Here is a 22,040-nt window from a genome sequence, read left to right on the forward strand (position 1 = left end):
CAGTAAACTATGTCAAAGGCTGGGGCAGAAAAAAGGTCAGGGAAGTGATTAATTACTGTCCAGAGTGAGATATTAGCTACTTCCAGAAAACTTGGGGTCAGATGTTTAAAAGGTCTTTAGCAAGCTTTTGAACAAGAGATCGTGACTTTTATGTATTCTGTTACTTATAAGAACCCTCCTCAAACGGCATCTGGTGAAAGATCCCCCTGAACCTAATTTCACTAATGGTTCTAGCAAATCCGTTTAAGGGGTAGCAACCATGCCTTCAAATCCAGAAACTGTTGCCAGTAAACTTCCTTCCTCTGGTAGCAGTTTGAGACAGGACTCCCAGTTACATACTTTCTTACATTTAGCCTCAGCTCTAATCTGACACTCTTTCACATAGTCAGAGAGCATTAACAGGAAGCTTCTATCTGCAGATCATTTGGCTAACCTGGATAAACAAGCGTCTCCATGTTGGGATGCCAAAATCAGAAGTTAAATGACAGCCCAGCCTTTTTAAAGAAGAGGCAGATCCCATAGCTTTGGAGGTACTCCTGTGGCTCCGGGATTTGGGGATCCTGGGCTAGCATCATGGGTGAAAGAAAGCAGCTACTAGAACTTCTGAGTGGAAAACGTATTTTCTGCCTAAAGAGAACTGGATTTGAATAGGAACCATAACTAGTTAGTGGGCTGAGGATACTTCTTTATCTTGCCATTTTAATTAATTGGAAATATAAGCCTGTCAGGAGAGAAGAAGTGCTATAAAAACTGAAATCTGTATATACCAGGGATGAAAAGGCTTTTTGACCTTTTTGGTAAGGTTAGGTCCTGAGAGAAGTACATGAAATAATCTAAAAGAACCACTGTTGATAATTACGTTATTAATAAAAAAGAATACATTCTGACATGGTAGAAGTTTTATTATCAAAGAGGAAATAATCCACCTGCCGAGTGGGCAGAGCGGTTCTAGAGGTCTCGTACTTCTTTAAGTCTGAAACTCCTACGACCAGGCTTTGATAAATGTTCTCCAGCCAAGGAAGACATTATCTGGAAAGAGAAATAGGTCACACCTTTCTTTCTCATCTTATTTTCACATACATTCAGTAAAGGGACTAATTCAGATTTATTTTATGGGCCTTTATGTGGTAGGGATAAGTAGAACAATAACTTATACGTAAAAGGATTAGGCGTGAAGTTTCAATTTCAGCTCTGGATTCCAAACAGTGGAATCTACGGCTAACTCGAGTAGAAAACAGACAAAGACACAAACACAGGAAGATAGACTACAAGGGATGCTACATATTAGAATCCAGTTAGTCATCCCAAAGAGTCGTCATTTGAGGTGCCCTTCCAGCCCTCTCTGAACATTTAATGCCATTATTGGCATTTCCATAATCACCGAGTTAGGAACACTGCCTTTCAGCATCTTGTTGCCAAACCCAAATTTCAGTGGTTTATAAATTTAAAGACAAGTATAAAATTCTCTATTCCTGATGGATGTATTAAATGAGGTATTATGATAACACTTGAAATCTAAGTATATTCCAGGGTGGATGTGCCTTAGCAGAATATCTGATGTGAATTTGATTCTGCTGCCAAGATAGTGGTAAAGGTAGACGTACAGGAAGCTGTGAAGTCTTGGGAAAAGGTGATGATAAAAAAAAAATTATCCTTCAATGATTTCTTCCTTTACTCTTAAACAACAATGACAAGAAAACCCTAATGGGATTGTATCCTATTATTGTTCAAATGTACAGTGAAACTGTATCAAAATATATGATTTTGTTTTAAATCCAAAGAATGGGTAGTTTGACTTCATTTATTTTAAGATCTACTAAGTACTAAACATTTTTTGTAACAGCATAAACCAGCATCTTCTAAAATTGCAGTGTGTACATAGCCACTGGGAAAGAGTAGTGGCTATTTAAGGCCAGAGGGGTCAGAGGCTCTGGAGTCCTAAGCAGTGTTAGGTCCCTCCCAGCAATCCTGAGAGCTACGGGGATGAATACCTTCACACACCAATAACCTGCTAAACACACCCTTGTCACAGCACAGGAAGCTCTGGGCTAGGCTATTATCTACCAGGTAATCAGGCAATTAAGTCTCTTTATAGGAGAATTACTGTAAAATGTTTTGAGAACTGTAGCATAGTATATGTTTTTTAAAATGTAGACAAATATCTGGCAGGAGTCTCCTTCCTTCTACTCCATCTTGAAAGTCAGATTTATGAAACTAATGAAATAACTAACTCCCGTTAATTGTTACAAATATCTATTTCATGTATGAATAGCCCTCAGTTATAAAGAGAGTTAATTTTACTTTTTTTAGAGATCTTTATATATAGCCTGGAAAGTCTGGTTATATGTTTATGGATGTGAGCTGGTAAAATTTTTATATACTCATCTGTAAAACTAAATTTGCGATTCAAGGTCACTGAGACTAGAAAATACACTGAGGTGGTATGCCTCTCAGGTTTTCTTTCCTCTGGCTTTGAAGTGAACATTAACCATGTGAGTGTAGAAATCGGATTGCATTTCTTTTGGTGTCAAGTAATTGGTGCAGATAGCAGAGCTTAATTGGCAATGGTTTTAGCCATTTCATCTCCAGCCTATCTTTCCCAACTGTCTTTCATATCATTTTTTTTCCTGGGATTCTTTAAATGTCATCCTGGTTGTGTGGGTGTGGTCACAACAGGCATGAGGATGTTGCCACATTTCCAAGGTGAGAGTATGTGTAGTGAGTGAAGATTTAAGCCTTTCTAAGCTACATAGCACCTACAGCTGTGGGCAGAAGAAGGCAGTGTTCATTTATATCATTACGCTTTGTGGATATGAAAGCAAATGCTGAAAAATCCTATCATTGTAAAGAGAAAAACAAATTATCAGGCCCACATCTTCAAATGACAGGGCTATCTACAAGCTTCGTTAATAGATGTGACTATTTTCTTCAGTGAAGTCAACAAGTTGTTTATCATGATTGGGTGAGTTAAAGATTATTTCACCTCTTGGCACAAACTATAAATTTGGGAAAAGCTATAAGCATATTCTATATCTCAGGATTTTCAGTGGAGGAAGAAGGGATGATTTGACTGAAGGAAGAATTGGGTATTTTCAATGACAGCACAGTTGGGAGAACAAGACTGGGAGCAGATCAAGTGGAATAAACATTGTTCAGTTGTCCGTTAACCAACTCAGTGAGGATAGAGATAGTTCAAGAAAAAACAAAGAAATTTTATGCAACTGGAAATTCTTTCGCACTGTGTGCCCATGCTGATTTCTGCTGACATATATTTTCATTTCCCAAGTTAAATTTCCAAGCCAATGGTAATTTGCAACTTCCTCTTTCGTCAGTTACAAAAGAAAGTATTACTGCTTAACAATCCCACACAGCAGGCTAAAGACCTTGGAACAAGTTTCTTCTGAAATGTATTAGTAACCCAGTGGTATCTTGGAAAATGTAATATATTCTGGTGATCATCCACCATTTACTTTTACTGTCTGCCAAAATCGGTAGCAGTTAAAGTTAAGTGAACAATTTATATTATAAAATTTCTCTGCTGATGTAGGGGTTTTTAAAGGTATCATTTATTATAAACACTGCTGGCAGTATTTCTTTAAGATTCCAGATATTCTAAAGTCTATGTTGATTGTAGGTTACAGTGATCTAAGAAAGGCTATGTGCATTTTTTTTACCACTTGCCTCAAAATTCCTATGTAACTAGAAAGAGGATTTAAGAATATTGATTAAAAAAAAAGTAAACATTGAGGGAAGAAGCAGTAAATTAAAATATTGTACTTCTCTTACCATCTCTCCTACTTTATTCTTCCTTCTACCAAGTACTTCTATATGGGAATTGTTGTTATTATTTGTGTTTATTAACATATTTATCCTGGGGCACCTGGTTGCCTCAGTCAGTTAAGCATCTGCCTTCAGCTCAGATCATGATCCCAGGGTCCTGGGATTGAGTCAAGCTCCCTGCTCAGCGGGGGAACTCTGCTCCTCTCTCTGCCCCTCCCCCTGGTCATGCTCTCTCTTACCCTCTCTCTCACTCTCTCTCTCAAATAAATAAATAAAATCTTAAAACATATATTCATCCTATCTTCACAATTGTAATCAAATAATTTTGAGACCAGGGACTTAAAATATGTTCCCCCCCCCTGTTTTTTTTTAATCTATTTAAAAAGTTAGCAAGAAGGCAGACTGACAAGATATATCTATCCCACCTTAGTTTAACATCCCTTTAAAATAACAGTAAAGGGATGAAAGGGAATAAACTCATAGTAACAAATGCATGGGTGTGAGCTCATCAGGAAAAAACTGAACCCAGAAGATAGAAAGTATCTGGAAACATGCAGAGAGAAGAAAGATAGCAGCAAACCCCTCAATCCAGAATATGCACAAACAGAGGTCATCAAAGAGATTAAGGTTCCATCTTGCCTGTTGTTGACTGGCCAGCAACACTGGATTCTGGAAAGCAATGAAGCAGTGGCTTCACATTCAGTGAGCAAATTAATTTGAACTCAGAATACTACATTCATCTAATGTGTGGCAAAATGAAAAGCTTTTTGTCTGCATAAGAACCCAGAATATCTAAGTTGCACAAATTCTTTTTGAGAAATGACTTGAAAAGACACCAAACAAGAGGAAAAAACAGAAATAGTAAGAGATGGAAAACTGAAATTGTGAATCTAACTCAGGAATGTAATGGATAAAATGACAAGATGGCAGATCCCTAGTAGGTCTAGAAAGTGATTGATCCAAAATAGAACAGAAAGTCAACAGACTGCAAGAAAAAAAAAAAAAAATTCTGAAAAGAGCCTGGAGTACATTCGGACAAACAAAATACTCAGTCAGTCACATGATAAAAAGTAATTCACTATCCTCTCTAAAAGATATTAGTATAGAAATCCCACCCAGCAGGCTTAGAATGTCATGAACCTAAGTACAGAACTTTAAAACTTGAAAACTTTGTCTGATTGTATTGTTATCAGCTTATACTTAACTATTTATATTTGCTTATTGTTTATATCTGTCATGTCTTTTGTCATTGTCAAGAAACCAGATTTCTTACATGGTAAATATTATCTTGTATGCCTATTATGAATTTGTATCTATATATGGGTGCATAAATGACGTATGCACACATATACATACACATGTTTATATCTACTTATAATAACGTAGTATAGGTAGATATATTATTTTATCATATCATTTATTATATTTAATATTATCATACCTCTATATGTACAAGTACATATGCTATATTATATGTAAAATAATTATTTTGTGTTTACTAATCATAGTTTAAAATTGAATTATCTTACAGCATGACTGGGGCAACTCTAGGGGTGTCTAAAAGTCTGGTTGGTACTCACTGTTGCCTCTGATAAAAATGACGGACTAGCTAGTAATTTAGAATGTGTTGTTGTTGATGGGTTACTCTTGTTTAACTAGTAACATTGCTCAGCTTGGCTATATGACCAGTGGGACATAAAAAACTCTACTGGAATCTTTGGCCTGAACTCTCCCAAACCCACACTTTCTTGCATATAGCTTGATGGTTCCTAACCCAGAATATGAAGTGCATTCTGTGTGACTAAGAAAGGACTCTGCAGATGTGCCTACAGATCTCCAGGTCTTGATGGTGTGTTGGCACATTCTGTCTCTGGCTTTGTTGTATTCTTGAGTACGTTTTATGTGAGTACATTCTATAGAATTTTCCAAGCTCTTTTAATTATACAACCTTGTGTAATTGTTGCATCATAACTCGTTTATACCCCCCGCAAATGTATTTGAAGATACTAAGAAAAAAACACACACATACACATACAGACACACTCACTCTCACACATCCACTGTAAGCACATGGAATAAGGCAATTAGGTTTTGTTATTACTGCTTTTATTTTTCTTTTTGAAAGTCCTCAGTAAGCTTTCATAATTTGACATTATGCACCCCAAATTGAAGGATCATCCTTTTTTTCCTGAGGTCTTTTCAAGCTCTGAAACCTTAGTGGCTTAACTTTCATTTTATTTAGAATAACTGACTTACACAATATATCTCAATAGTTAATGGGCAAGCCTTTCTCATCAGTTCTGACTCAGCTTTTTATGGCTTGTTTCCTCCAGTACTGTGATCTGTCTACCAAATTACCATTTCATTACTCTGCTTCCTTAAAAACTGTATGATAGCAGATTACCCTCTCTATATTAGTTATCTATTGCTGCATAAAAAATTACCCTAAAATTTAGCAAATTAAGACAACAAACATTTACTGTCTCACCATTTCTGAAAGTCAGAAATCCAGAACCAGCTTACCTGGGTGGTTCTGGCTCAGGGGCTCTCATGAGAATGCAGTTAAGCTGTTGGCCAGGGTTGCCCTCATCCAAGTCTTAACCAGGGCTGAAGGATCTGCTTCCAAGCTCATTCACATAGCTGTTGGCAGGAGACTTCGGTTTCCTGCTATGTGGGCCTCTTCATATGCTGCCTGAGTGTTCTCACAATATGGCACCTGGCTTCCCTCAGAGTGAGCAATCCAAACAGGGGAGAGAGTAAGAGAAAGAGCCTAGGATGGAAGCCAACCTTTTTGAATAACCTAATTTCTAAGGTAGTATACCATCCATTTTGCTATATTCAATTTGTTAGAAGGGAGTTACTGAATTCAATGGGTTACTGAGTTACTTGAAGACAGGGTATAAATATCAGGGATGCAAAGTCATTGGGCCATTTTACAGATTGCTTACCATAACTTCTAAAAGTTTTATGTTCTGGATATGCTCAATTTTCTTCCATGTACCTAAACAGACTATATGTTTTTGAGTGTCTGTATCTCTCAACTCCCCCCTACTGTCTGCTTTAACATCTAATTTGGGAAACTAGCAAAGGACCTGGCATACAGTAGACATTCAATAAATATATGTTAAATAGATGAATAAATAATGAATACACAGCTCACTGAGGACCCATAATAAATTCAAGTGATTGACAGAGCAGAATAAGATGGAAAAAGGAATCCTCTCCATGACTAATTCTTGCTAGATGATTTTATAGTCTTAGAGACGTTGGAGACAAGTTCACAAATGTTACTCTAAATGTTATTTTATGTGCCATGGTCAGATGAAGAAAGTGTTACATAGAGAATCTGAAAATCCAAAGTTCTATTATTATTATTATTATTATTATTATTGATATGTTAGTCACCATACAGTACATCATTAGCTTTTGATGTACTGTTCCATGATTCATTGTTTGCGTATAACCCCCAGTGCTCCATGCAATACATGCCCTCCTTAATACCCCTCACCGGGCTAGCCCATCCCCCCATCCTCCTCCCCTCTAAAACCCTCAGTTTGTTTCCCGGAGTTTAGGTTTCCCAAAATATAATGTGAAAGTCCCTATAACATTATGGACCCCATCTCCTCAACTGGTAAAAGAGAGATGAACTAGAAGATCTACAGTGTTAATGCACATCACTTAACTTAATATTTTTAAATCTGAGTCATTTATCTTCATTCTGGACTTGATATGCACTGGTAGATTTACTATCTAGCTGATTTCAAATTTTCAAAATCCTACATAAATCCCGATACTGATAGTTTTATCTTCAAAATTGCTTTCACTTCCCGAAATATTATTTTTATGATACAGGTTTATCAGTGTGTCTTTTCTTCAAATTAACATCATTTTGAAGAGAAAAACATTTTAAAATTCAAATTATAAGTAGCACAAGAAAGAGCAAAGGATATTTTTTGCAAGATCGTTAGCAGCTCAGCCTAACTCTATTTTTGAAACATATTGCTATTACATATGCGTAAGGAATACAATAATATAAGACACATAGCGCATTTTATACCAAAAGGAAAGCAGTGAAAGTCTAAATCATCTGATCCATCTGAGATTGTAGTGAAGGCATTTATTTAAAGAATTTTTTTTCAGAAATAGTAACTCTTTTAGAGAATCAAAAAGGGATCAAGAATACCTAATTAATGTGCTGAGTCAATTTAATGACAGTTTAATATTTTTGAATGTGAAAAGCAAGTTAGAACATCTCTGTATACCAGACCTATACAAGTTTTTTTTTTTAAATAAATATTTCACACAACTGTCAGAGCAAAGATATTTGGAGGGACTTTTTAAAGCTTATAAATGATCAAATTAGCTTTTAATAACTTCATTTATCTCTGAGATGCTTCCTGGCAAATGCTGATTTGAACAAACTAGTGATTTCTAACTTTTTATGAAAGCTGCCTGTTATCACACATACTTCTACGGACCTATCAAGGGCTAATAAACTCTTACTCAAAAGTGTGTACCTGAGGCAATGAGAAGATGCCATTTAGAACTTTATTAAAGGAAGGGCAGGAGGATAGGAGAAGATTATAAAGGTGAATGATGTAAAAGAGGACCTTCATGTTAAGAAGAATGATTAGTTTAAAATGTATGCTAGAATCAAAGCTCAGAAGCTTTTCTTTGTCCTTCTAGGAAAGTACATAGCAGTTTAAAAAGTTCAATATCATTTGATCTTGGATAATCCCATATTTGTAAATCAAGCTTTATAATAATTTTGTTATTTGGTTGTTGTACTTAAATACTTCCCGGGATGTTTGTTCAGTTATCAGCAACATCCATCTCCCACAGGAAAATGGGGAAGACCGCACTTCAAACTGCTGTCCTTCCTGTAACAAAGACATAAGAGATGAGCAAAGAAAGAACCTTCTGCTTGGAGCTTCCCCCTTACACAGGCAGGAGAAGGAATCCCCTATTTCTGGTGTGTCAATAGTGACAAGTACAAAACCATATGATAAAAGGAATGAGAAACTGACCAAGAATTTAGAAAAATAATAATAATAAGGGTTTTCACATATCAGTAGAGTGTTTTAAAAGTCTTTAAAAATGCTGACCATAAAATAAGATGATAATGCTTACATACATTAAATTGAGAGCACAATGGCATATCATTAGATAACTATTAGGAAATTTCTTTAACATCTCTTTGTGCCACAGTGATGCACAAACACTATACCTATCAAGTGCTGAATGGAGAAAAAAATAAATAAGAAAAAATTCCTCCTCTCTTCTAGAAGCATAAATGTGTTGAGGTATAATGAAGAGGAAAGTATAATGCAAAATGCAACAGAGATGTGCACTGTCTTGTTCTTGATGCTGTATACATCATGATACTCGAATCATAGAAAATTGAGAAAACTACCCTGGAGCTAAATATTTAAGCAGCAACTTATTTATGGGCTCTGTCACATAGTTACAGGAGACCCTTAATCCCTGATCTTCTCAGATAATTATGAGGCCGAATTTGGATATCACCAGCTTTTTTTAATGCATCACTATAGAAAAAGAGTTTAATTAATCAAAATTGTCATCTTTAACCAAAACCCTTCCATGCATTCCATCTCCATCCATAATAATAAAAGAGAAAACATTGGACCAATCCATGAAAGTACGTCCAACTTTTCCTCTTCTGCTCTTGTTTTACCACCTCTTATTTATCAGCATTTATCTATAAACAGCCTATACACTTGTATCCAAGGTTTAAGCAAATAAGTATATAGATATAATATCTTTTCTGCCATTTTGGGGTCAGAATATAATAAAGGATTAAGCTTCTTTTACTTGTATTTTTCAGTCAAAACTTATTTGGCATTTACTTGCTAGGAGTATAGCATTAAGCTCAGTGCTGCAAAGTAGAACATGATCCAAATATTCCAGGTGTTTAACTATGGTTGAATTAAATAGCAGGATTATTTTATGATACAAATTAAGAACACATTAAGGGACCAAATGCATAATATTAAAAAAAATAGATTAGAGAATAATGAAAGTAGTATAAGTTTTGTATGTCAGAGAAGACCACATGGAGGAAATAGGGACAAAAATATGAGGCTCAACATTATTTAAATTAAAGGGGTAAGTACACTCTTGCTGGAAAGAATGTCAAAATAATTGTATTACATTACAATGTAATTAGAGACAGAATTATACTGAACATAATTTAATTATCTTTTGATTGAGAAGATACTTCAGTTTCTTGTAATGTTTCAAAATCATCCGTAGAGTATTGTGCCCTTAGGGAAAACTGAGTAGAAAATTGAGTACATTTCCATGATAACACAGGGTGTTTATGCTGATGATAAGTTATAGGTAAGACTGGCTAGCTGGTGACACCATTCCCAGTTTTAAAAAGAGTAAGTACATCTCTCCCTATCTCTCCCACTGATGACAACCACAACCTTGGACGTAATACATAAAACAAATCTTAGGCAAACTCTCAAAAGTAATAGCAGACTTGAGAAGAAATCAGAACTTAAAGAATGATCTCATACAACGGTAAGCTCCCTAAATTCTCTTTTTTCTTCCATATTTCCTGGCTTAGACTCTTGGACAAACTGAATCTGGGAAGTTTGCCCCAGGCACAGACAAGCTCCAAGAAAATCCCTTTTCTCAGGCGAGAGGATAGATATGTGGGAGTGAAGGTATGGGATGAAACTTTGTTAATTTTCTCAGTCCTATGTGAGGCAAGTCCACTCCTAAAGTGATCGTGGCAGTGCTCTTGGAAATTGACCAAGAGAAAAGATAAAATACAAATTAGTAATACCAGGAATGGAAGGGAATACAAACCACAGGCATTAAAGAGTAATAATAAAATACTACAAACAACTGTGTGCACATAAATTTGATGAACTAGATGAAATGCACCTAGCATCCTTGAAGGATGCAAACATTTAAATGTCATTGAGCAGATCATAACAAGTGCCAAAAAGGATGTGAAGAAATTGGAATCCACATACACTGTGGGAATGTAAAATGGTGAAGCAACTTTGGAGAACAGTCGGTTTAAAAGCAGTGAAACACATTATTTACCATATGATCCAGCAATTCCATTCCTAAGTACATATCCAAGAGAAATGAAAACATGTCTGTACAAAAACTCATACATGAATACTCATGTCAACATTAATCATAATAGCTCAAAAGTGGAAAACAACCGAAACGTTCACCAGTTAATGAAATGATAAATAAAACATAATATAGGGGGCACTTGGGTGGCTCAGTTGGTTAAGCATCTACCGTTGGCTGACGTCATGATCCCAGGGTCCTGGGATTGTGCCCTGCATCTGGTTCCCTGCTCAGTGGGGAGTATAGTACCCTTTACATGGGAGAATTATATGGTATGTGGATTATATCTTAATAAAGCTGTTGAAAAAAAGTCAGTGAAGAAGGAAGGGATGTTCTGAGTACTCTGTATCCATTAAAGAAATTGAATTTGTAGTTTAAAACTTCCAACAAATAAAACTCCAGGCCTCATGAAATCTACCCAACATTTAATTAAGAAATGACATTAATTACATTTCTAGAAAATAAAAAAAAGATGGAGCACTTCCCAAGTCATGTTATTAGGCCAACAATACCCCAACAGTGAAATTAAATAAGGAAATCAGAAAACAAAATTACAGAGCAATATCTCTCATGAACATAGATGCAAAAATCCACAACAACATATTAAGAAATCTAATTCACCAGTATATAGAAAGAATAATAACTGCACGACCAAGTACAGTTTATTGCAGAGATGCAAGGCTAGTTCAACATTTGAAAAATCAAAGATTGTAATCTGTAATATTAACAGACTAAACAAGGAAAAATCATATGATTATATCAAAGATGAAGTAAAAGTATTCAACAAAGTTCAAATTTAATTCCTGATAAAAATTCGCTTTAATGGAAATAGCGGAGGTGGGGGGGAATCTCCCCTAACCTGATAAAGGGCATCTGCAAAAAACCTACAGCTGACATCATACTTAAGAGTAGAAGAATGAATGCTTTCTTCCTAGCATCAGAAACAAGACAAGGATATTTCCTTCACTACTTTTCTTCGACGTTACCTTGAAAGTCCTAACCTGCACCAACCAGTGCAATAAGGCAAGGGAAAGAAAGAAAAGGTATGTAGATTGGAAAGGAAAAAAAATAAAACTGTTCCTATATGCAGGTAGCGTGATTATGAATTTTAAGACATTAGCACGCACACAAAAAGATCACAGAACTAAAGTTCACTAATAATAAGTGAAGGCAACAAGGCCAGAGGAACAAGGTCAATGTACAAAGATCAATGGTATTTTTATATAGTAGCCAAAAACAATTGGAAACCAAAATTATAAAAGAATGCCAATTATCATAACTCTAAAAATGAAGTACTTAGGAATAAATCTAAAGAAATATGTGCTGTATCTGTATGCTGCAAACTACAAAATGCTGATCACAGGAATCAAAGAGGACCTAAGTAAATGGAGCAACATATCACGTTCAATTATTAGCAGACACAATACAGTTACGATAACAGTTCTTCCCAAATTGATTTATACAGTTTTTACAATGCTCGTCAAAAACCCAGCAGACTTTTTCCAAGCTATAGACAAGCTGATTATAAAATGTATATGGGAAAGCAAAGAAACCAGACTAGCCAAAATTATTTGAAAAAGAAGAACAAAGTTGGAGGATCCATCTTACCGGATTTTGAGACTTGCAACAGTGATAAAGAGAGGTATTTGCAAAAGAGTAAGCACATAGGTCAATGGGACAGGTTGGAGAATCCAGAAATCAAGTAATTCTTGACGTAAGTATAAAGACAATTCACTGAAGGAATTCAGCAAATAATGTTGCAGGAACGATTGATGTATGCCTTATATTATTTTAAAATTAACTCAAATTGGATGATAGACTTAAAATATAAAAAATATAAAACAATAAAACTCTTAAAACATAGGAGATAATTTTTATGATGTTGGTTAGGCAATAGGTCCTTAGCTACAACATCAAAACATGATATACAAAAAAAAAAATTGATAATTTGAATTTCATCAGAAGTAAAAAAAAAATATTGTCTCTATGAAAGACACTCGAGAGAATGAAATCACAAACCATAGACTGGAAAAGAATTTTTGCATATCATGTAACCTACCAAAAAGATTTACATCTAATATATAAAGAAGTTCCAAAATCCAAAAAGAAAAGAAGATATTTTGTTCTAGTGTGTGTGTGTGTCTGTGTGTGTGTGTGTGTGTGTGTGCATATGCACACTGCTGCTGCTGTTTTGTTCTGGAGGGTGAGAGAGAAATAGCATTCACAGGGCTTACAGTGTATCAAAGGTAGTTCTGGGTGATCTACTTGCTGTCATATTTAATCCTGTTACCAGGCTTCTAAGCGTGATATTATTTTCATTTTCAAGATAAAAAATCTAAGACTTGGATTTAATCATTTTCCCAGTGTGACCCAGTTAAATGGTGGATCCATGAAATTGTGGCTTTCCGCATAAAACAGACATGGTACCAAAACTGGCAAAAAAACACAGTGGCCAAAGAGTACCTGAAAATGAGTTTCTTACATACTGGGTCTTCAATAATGGACTTAAACAATTGGTTGTTACATTCATTTGTTTAATGCATATGCTACTCGACTGAATTTGCTTTATCATGGCTTTCAGGGCTGTTTGATAAGCTCCACATCAGAACTAAACCTGTCCAGTGTATGCTCATGCCTGGACATGGCTGAATATTTGGTAATTCTTTAAAAAGGATATTAGCTGTCTGAGGCTGACTTTTGGTAATTCCATATTGGGGATGATTACCGTCAATTATGCTTTGAATTACACCACACTTTCTGTTGCCGTGCTTTTTCATTCAACAAATGTTTACTGAGTCCTCTTGTATGTCTGGCCCTATCCCGGGTGCTGAGATGCCATTAAGAAAAAAACACATGTCCTCCAAGATCACACAGTTAATTTGGAGAGGAGAGATAATCAGCCTGCAATGACTATCCATACTGATGGGTAGCAAGTCTTAAAGGAATAAGGTGCAGAATGTCTTCCCAGACACATGAAGTATAAAGCTAAATCCAAATCAGCTGAGGAAGTTACCAAAGTGAAGAGGATGGAAACAGAGGAGGGAATTGTCAATGATCGACTTACTCTGAAATACAGACTCCCTACTCAATTACCTCTAACTATATTGTTACAAATGTTTAAAATTCAGCTGACCTATTCTCCACTCAAGTTCAAAGAATTACTGTAATTCAGATTTTCAAAGACCTTTGGACACATTTTTGATATTTCAAGGTAGTTTAGAACAATGTGCTTTATACAACAGAAGGAAGCAGGGCTTGATATCTTTGCAGTGTTGTGTCAGAAGCCAGTGCCACAGTTTCTTTTTGGAGACTGACTACCAAGGGAATTTTTTTTTTTAATGTTTACAGTATTTTTACTAATGTCATAGAGACTCCCATATAGATAAATGGATGATGATTTTTCCTCGTTATTCACGTTTTTTACACCTCTTACTTTTCTTTTGATTCCTCTTCTCTCTTTTCTCAATTGCATAGCAAAACAAAACAAAAGCTTCCTGAAATATTCCTTTAAAGCCAATTTTCATCTCCCGAGATTTATCTTCAGTGATTCTTTTCCCTTGTTATAGAAACTATCTCTAGGTTGACTCATCTCCAGTTCCTCCTCCCTGATCCCCCCCCCTTTTTTTCCTGTATCAATCTCTAAAATCCAGAGGAAAACAAAGTGAAACAAATAGGATATTTTACTCTTGCTTGGTTGCTCCCCTAGCAGGATGAGTGGGCAAACTGACCGGCTGTCTGTCCTAATTTATGTGGATAACTTTGCTTCCATGTTCATTTCTTCTTGGTAGAAAAAACATCACACCAGCTCATTTTTGCAGTTCTCCCTCAGGCAAAAGCTACCACTTGATTCTCTGGGTATGAAAAAGACAAAAACAAGACAACAATATTTTATTTTTGTGCATATCAACAGATGTCTGCTTCATCACAGTGAATTGTGCAACCAACAGGCTAAGGAAGACTTGTGAATATAGTATATTAAAAATATATATTTGAACTTATGAATTTGCAATTGTACCCATTTTTGTGAGCCCTAAGACAGTCACTAGTTTTATAATAGAAATGAATCTGATACCATAGCAATGACAATTAAGAAAGTACCAAATAATATATGTCCTGGACCTTAAAATAGAACTTTTTCCAACCATTAAAAATACTTTTGTCAAGGAATTTTTATTGATGCCAAGAAATCTATTTTTTTAAGATTGTATTTATTTATTTGAGAAAGAGAGAACACGAGCACATACAGCCATGCGCAAGCCTGGGGGAGGGGCAGAGGGAGAGGGAGAGGGAGAATCTAGAACAGACTCCACACTAAGTACGGAGCCCCACGCAGAGGCTGGATCACAGGATCCTGAGATCCTGATCTGAGCCGAAACCAAGAGTTGGAAGCTCAACTGCCTGAACAACCCAGGTGCCCCGAGTATATTATTGAGGGACATAAATTAAGATACAAATATACAGATGCATACACAATAATTTTTTAAGACTGTAACTGGCTTTTTAAAAAATCAATATTTATTCATAATGAAATACACAAAAGGATTATATAATAATAATAAAATAAGCACCAATTTACCTATGGCTCAGCTTAAGAAATAGAACTTTCTCCATACTATAAATCCCTGTGCTTCTGTACCAAATGCTCTTCCTACTGCACCATCCCCTCTCCCAAGCAAACACTGAGGGTTTTTTTGTTGTTGTTAGTGTTTCTTTGCTTTAAAAGGTTTTGCCAGATATGAACATAGCCCATAGCAACATATTGTTTAGCTAATATATTTTTGAGATTTATTTTTTTTAAAGATTTTATTTATTTATTTGAGAGAAAGAGAGCACAGAAGGAGGGAGAAGCAGACCCCGCTGAGCAGGAAGCCTGACGTGGAGCTCGATCCCAAGACCCTGGGATCATGGCCTGAGCTGAAGGCAGACATTTAACCGACTGAGCCACCCAGGCGCCCCTATTTTTGAGATTTCTAAAAGAGGGTCATACTACAAACATCTTTATGTGACTGACCTTTTATTTATAAACTCATCCCCATCTTTACAGTTGTAACAACTCCATGGAAACTTGAGAGTGAGATTCTCTTCTGTTTCAATTAGGGGAATTTCATGACAGACTGCTTGGCCACATTGAATGATACATTTTGTTACACAGTCCTTTTCATTCCAAAGTATACACTGTTATCAGGCAAATGGGTTTGGGTGAGTTAAAGTCCCCATTGCAATGCAGTGCTGATAACTACTGTTTTCCTTGGTCTTTTATACCGTTTGTTGTGTTTACGTCCTAGTGCTGGTCTTCTTCCTTCATTATGAGTTTTCATGCTTGAGTACCTGTATCTTCCTTTCAGATTTGGTTCAGTCAGATCTTTACCAGTTTGCTGTACACATTTTTCCTATGCTTTGACCACAGTTATTCATTGTATATGTTCCCTCCCCATTTTAAGGGGCTCCATGTTATAAATCTGTCTATGAAATTAGGCACAATTAGAGGATAGACCCTAAGATCTCAAGCTATGTATGCCTGAACCTTCATTCTGGTCCAACTAGAACCTTGTTACCTACTAAGTATAATGGAATATCCCTCACAGTTGATACTTCTTTTACTGCATACTTAAATTACACTCATGTTTAGAAACTCAATTAAGTGGCATCTGCTCTAGGAATCTTTAATTAAGTCAGCATGAAATCCTCCATATATTACTCTTGTTTTCTATTACAGTGTTCAGTTCTTCCTTCATGATACCTATATGATGATGACAATGATGATATCTGTCATCACCTCTTAAGATAGTAAAATTAACATCTGATTCCATCTTGAACTTCTATATTGACTGTCATATAATAGGAAACACTAAATATTTGCTAAATTGATTTGAATTTGTATTATTTGTGTAATAAAATGATTTAGCTTTTCAGACCCCCCCTTTTTTTGTACAAAACTGTATGACAGATATTTAAGACATTAAGAACATAGTTCATAACTTTCCTGAAAGGAAATACAAGGTGATGAAAGTAAAAGGATTTCACACACGTTTAGGAAACATCACCTTATACATCTCACCTGGATGCAAAATTGTCTTGACATCCCCACACCAGAGGTGCCATGTTACTAAATATGGCAACATACAGATTTTGTTTGCTTGTTTATTTCTGGTAATTATCTACAATGTAGTCATATTGTCAACCATCTTCTTGTGGCATACCATAAATCTAACCTAGATTTTTGGGTTTTATAGCTTTTGATTGCAGAGAAGGTATGAATCTCATTAAGCAATCATCTTCTTAAATGTTCCTGGATGAATTTAAGATAAGATTTCTGTGTTTTTGACATTGACTCATACATATTTCCTGAAAAATAGTTGTTATTTAACAATAAGTTCTCAAATCAGATTGCCTAATTCAACTCCACTTCATAATGTTCTGCCATTTGGGGCAAGTTACTTAACTTCCATCAGACTCACTTTCCTCATCTGAAAAATCGGGGAAAATAAGAGTACCAGCCTCACGGGTTGTTATAATTTGTACATATTTATGGGATAGCTGGGCACTTAGAACATAGCAAATTCTCTATAAATAAGAATTGATATTGGAGTGTCATGATTACCACATCCTCAAGAGGATTAATTTTCAGATGTGTGCCCTTATTTGTAGAAATAAGATCCATTGATTTCTGCCATAAATGGGAAATGAGATTGCTGGGTCTTTGTACAAAATCATAAATATTTTTATTTTCATAGAAAATAATGATTTTTACAAAGAATCTGGCACAGTGTATTAATTCATGTTTACTTGAGTAATCACTAAAGAATGGCTGTTTACTATTGAGTTATCAATGGGTTGTTATCTAAAGACAGTTTTGTCTTTAATGAAACTCTTGAATCTTTCCCACAGGGTCTTGAGGAGTCCTTCCGTGGGTAGATGGGTTTTGTTTTCTCCTAGAGTACACTAAGTAAAATCTCAAAAGAGGAAATATGTAAATACTGTTAAATTTAGGATACTCAAAGACCAAACACAGTCCTCCAACTTGTGTTTAATATGTAAATAAGCCATCCAGCCACTGAAATCTCTTGAGATGGCATTGATTGTTTCATTTGTTGCCCTGAAACGAGGGGGAAATAAACATTTTCCAATTGATCCCTCAGCAATTTCTCTACCAGGCATTTTTTGTCAGTAGTTTCTTTCCATTCCCCAACCTTTTTTAATTAGGGTGAGAATTCCTTCCTTCCTTCCTTCCTTCCTTCCTTCCTTCCTTCCTTCCTTCCTTCCTTCTTTCCGTCCTTCCTATTTTTTTTTCTTACACCTGCTTTTTGAGTTATTCTCTAGTCATTGACAAAGAGGCATGAAATATCTTTGTTGTCCTCGCTCAGGTAAATTTGTTCAACACTTAGTTCCTTGATGGGGAAGAGAACACATTTTTAACCTTCATATTTGTTTGTGGACAAAAGCTGAAAAGTATAATCAAAGTTTCCTTCTTTCTCAGAGCAAACTGAATGCTTCAATTATTTACTTGATCAATGACAGCAGAAGGACAGCAAGCTCCTTTCTGTCTCTGCCCTGAATCTTTCCTCCATGGTTTTTGCCTCCATGTACTGCTCTATGGATCTTTCAGGGGAGCAGCTAAGGATACTAACAGCAGAGCCAATTAAATCACTTTGACTATTTCACACACACACACACACACACACACACACACACACACACACGGGATATTGCACTTACCTGGACAGAACATTCTCAACAAAATACCCAATTTATGTCTGCTAGGTAGGGAAATTTACACTAAAAACACAGAATAATTCTACACTGAATCTTACAATTCCAAACCACCAATGTCATACACTGTTGTAGAGGAAAATGGCATCCTGGGGAGTTGAAGAATATAACTAGTTGTCCACTCAGGGCCTCCTCATTTGACCATTGTCAGTGTAGAAATGATTTCTATGGAAAGGATTACTTTAACGATCATTTTGATGATGCAATTTTCTTAAGATTGCAACTATTGCAAAACAGAAGTTAGTACAGTCATGGAATTTGTGACTGGTTCTCAAAAGAATAACCTGCCTTTTCTATCACAAGCCACTGTGTGGTTTCTTTTCTCTCTCTTAGACATATTAGTTATTTATTGATGAGTATCAGTATGACAACAGAGTTATTAGCTTGAAACAATATACATTTACTATTCCATAGATTTTGTGGGTCAGAAATCCAGGCAAAGCTTAGTTGGATCCTCTTCTTAGAATCTTACAAAGCAGAAATCAAGCTGTCAGACAGGGTTGTGGCCTTATCTGAGATTTGACGAAGGAAAGATTCTCTTTCAAGCTCATTCGGCCTGTTGGCAGAACTCAGTTCCTCATGGTAGTAGGACTGAGGGCTTCATTTTCTTCTTCTGGGCTGTCTACTAGAGGCTGCTCTAACTCCTAGAGACTGCCGACAGTTCTTGCTATATGGAATTCTCCAAGACAGTTGCTTGTCTTCGCAAAGCCAGCAAGGAAGAGAGACTTGGCAAGGCTATGATCTTATGTAATATAATTGCATAATCACGTACACATAATCAAATCCATTCCATCCACTTTGCCATGTTTATTGGTTAGAAACAAGTCACAATTCCTGCTCAAACTCAAGATAAGAATATCATGGTGGCCACTTTAACAGTCTGTCTGATGTACCAGGGAAATACTTGATAGATTTCAGTGAAATGCAGGCCTAAACCTTATGAAGTCTGTAGAGTAGTAGCCCCAGTGTTTTTGTTGTTCGAGCAGTCTATACATGACCTAATCTTAAAAGTAGTTATATGATTAGACATAAGGTACATGCTAATAAAATCTCATTCTAGTCACTTTTATCACATCAGTAATAAGTGGGCATGTGTAATGGATAGAGTAACTCCCTATGGACTTTAATAGGGTAGAGGGCAAGATTGATTCTAAACTAGCTTTTATTTTCCTTTTAAAAAATAGTTTGTCTAGGTGTACCTGGATGGTGCAGTCAGTTAAGTGCCCTACTCTTGGTTTTGGCTCAGGTCTTGATCTCAGGGTCATGGAATTGAGCCACGAGTCAGGCTCCACAATCAGCATGGGGTCTGCTTGAGATTCCCTCTCCCTCTCCTGCTGCCCCTCTCCCTCAGCCCCTACCTCTCATGCTCTCTCCCTCTCCCTCTAGCTCTCTCAAATAAATAAATAAATCTTAAAAAAAAAAAAAAAAAAGTTTGTCACAGGGCACCCGGCCAGCTCAGTCAGCAGAGCATGTGATTCTTGATCTTGGGGTCATGAGTTCAAACCCACGTTGGGCATAGAGCTTACTAAAAAAATAAATAAAAAATAGTTCATCTCTTCATTGTGTATCACCTTAAAAGTAAACCTAATTCTTGAATCAAAACCAGAGTTACCATTTTAATATTAAGTTTGCCTAAATAAAATAACTGATATTCAACTATTTTGATCCATAAAATAATTTAATATGGGTCAACCTGATACTTCACATGTATTTTGTTTTCTATGTCCAGGGAAAATCCCCACAAAAATACTATTATAGAATAATATACCTTGAATACTTGAAGAAACTGAAGTTCACTGGGATTACGTGACTTGCTTAAATTTATGCTAATAAACACTTAATTAAGAGATAGGATGGATGTTGAGATACAAGTCTGTTGTTCAGAGCCTGTTCTTTTAACTATTATTCTAGGGCTGATTAAAGAAAAACAAGCATAGATTAATTGATTGGTTGATTGATTAATTAATTCTACCAGTGCATTTTACCTAAGATGGAGTTGTTATGTCTTCCTTTTAGCAGTAAAGCATTGAGGAAAGAGAAGGGGTAGGAAGCAAAGACTTACTAGTCAGTATTCTAGTCTAAGTTTGTTCCCCGACTAGTTCTCTTTCAGTTTTAGGTGCTCTTGGTGCTTTTAAGAATTTTTTTTTTTTTTTTGTCTTTGGCATACTACAGTTTCACTATGATATTCTTAATTTTTATTTTTATTTTATTATACTACTTGGTATACATTTTTCCTATCTGCGAAATCATGTCTTTAACAAGTTTCAGGAAATTCCTAATTGTTCTCTATTTAAACATTTAATTTTTTCCATTCTCTCTATTCTTTCCTCCTGAGAATTTGGTAGTATACATGAGCTTGTTCTCATGTTATCCACCATATTTTTAACCTCAAGCTTCCATATTATTTCATACTTTCTTCTGTACTGTAAACCAGATAATTTCTTCATATCGTTTTCCCAGTTCACTGTTTTTGTTGTTGTTGTTGTTGTTGTTGTTTTTAAGAGCAGTTTAGTTTCACAGAAAATTTGAGACGATGGTACGGAGATTTTTCCATTACTCCCTGACCTGACACATGCATAACTTCCTCCATTATCAATATCCCTCACCAGAGAAATATATTTATTGCAATTGATAAATCTACATTGGCCATCATTATCACCCAAAGATTATGGTTTGCATTGGGGTTCACTTTCGGTGTTGTACATTTTATGGATTTGGACAAATGTATAAGAACATGAACCCACCATTACAGCATACAGAGTAGTTTCACTGTCCTAACAGTCTTCTGTGCTCTGCCTGTTTTTTCTGCCCTTTCCCCTAACCCTGAGCAGCCACTGATCTTTTACTGTCTCCATAGTTTTGCCCTTTCCAGAATGCCATATATGTAAATAATATTCCATTGCCTGGATGTATCATAGTCTATTAATCAATTCACCTACTGCAGGACATATTGGTTACTTCCAAGTTTTGGCAATTACTACATTTGCTTCTGCAGATCTCAGACCACATTACCCCCATTCCAGATTCCCAAGTATATGTCATCAAGATTTTAGTTTCATCATCTTCATTTTTCTATTACCTAACTCTAGATGTTCAGTTGTAGTGCTAATATGGACGGGTGCCCACAAAGGCAATCTTGCCTTCCATGGTTAGCTGCATCTCTTCCTTTTTTCCTTTCAATAAGTCTCCTTTTTTATTTAGATCGGAGAAAGGTGATAAAAGCAGTGTTTTTGTAAGTTGCTATGTAGTAACCTAGTCATTCAAATTGTCTCTCATAAAGCTGCAAGCAAAAGTCTCTAATTCAGTTAACAGTCATACAAAACTTCTATCACCAGACAAGCTACCTAGCAAGAATTTTTACAAATATACTTACT

The 22,040-nt window shown here is 35.8% G+C and overlaps 1 protein-coding gene across 1 annotated transcript in view; it reads left to right on the forward strand.

The window, feature by feature from the left end:
• The window catches only part of CTNNA3 (catenin alpha 3), a 1,592,500-nt gene that overhangs the window by 1,254,338 nt on the left and 316,122 nt on the right, over positions 1–22,040 (forward strand). The window lies entirely within an intron of this gene.

The sequence above is a fragment of the Ursus maritimus genome, unplaced genomic scaffold, assembly GCF_017311325.1.
Source record: "Ursus maritimus isolate PB19 unplaced genomic scaffold, ASM1731132v1 scaffold_7, whole genome shotgun sequence".
Classification (NCBI taxonomy): domain Eukaryota; kingdom Metazoa; phylum Chordata; class Mammalia; order Carnivora; family Ursidae; genus Ursus; species Ursus maritimus.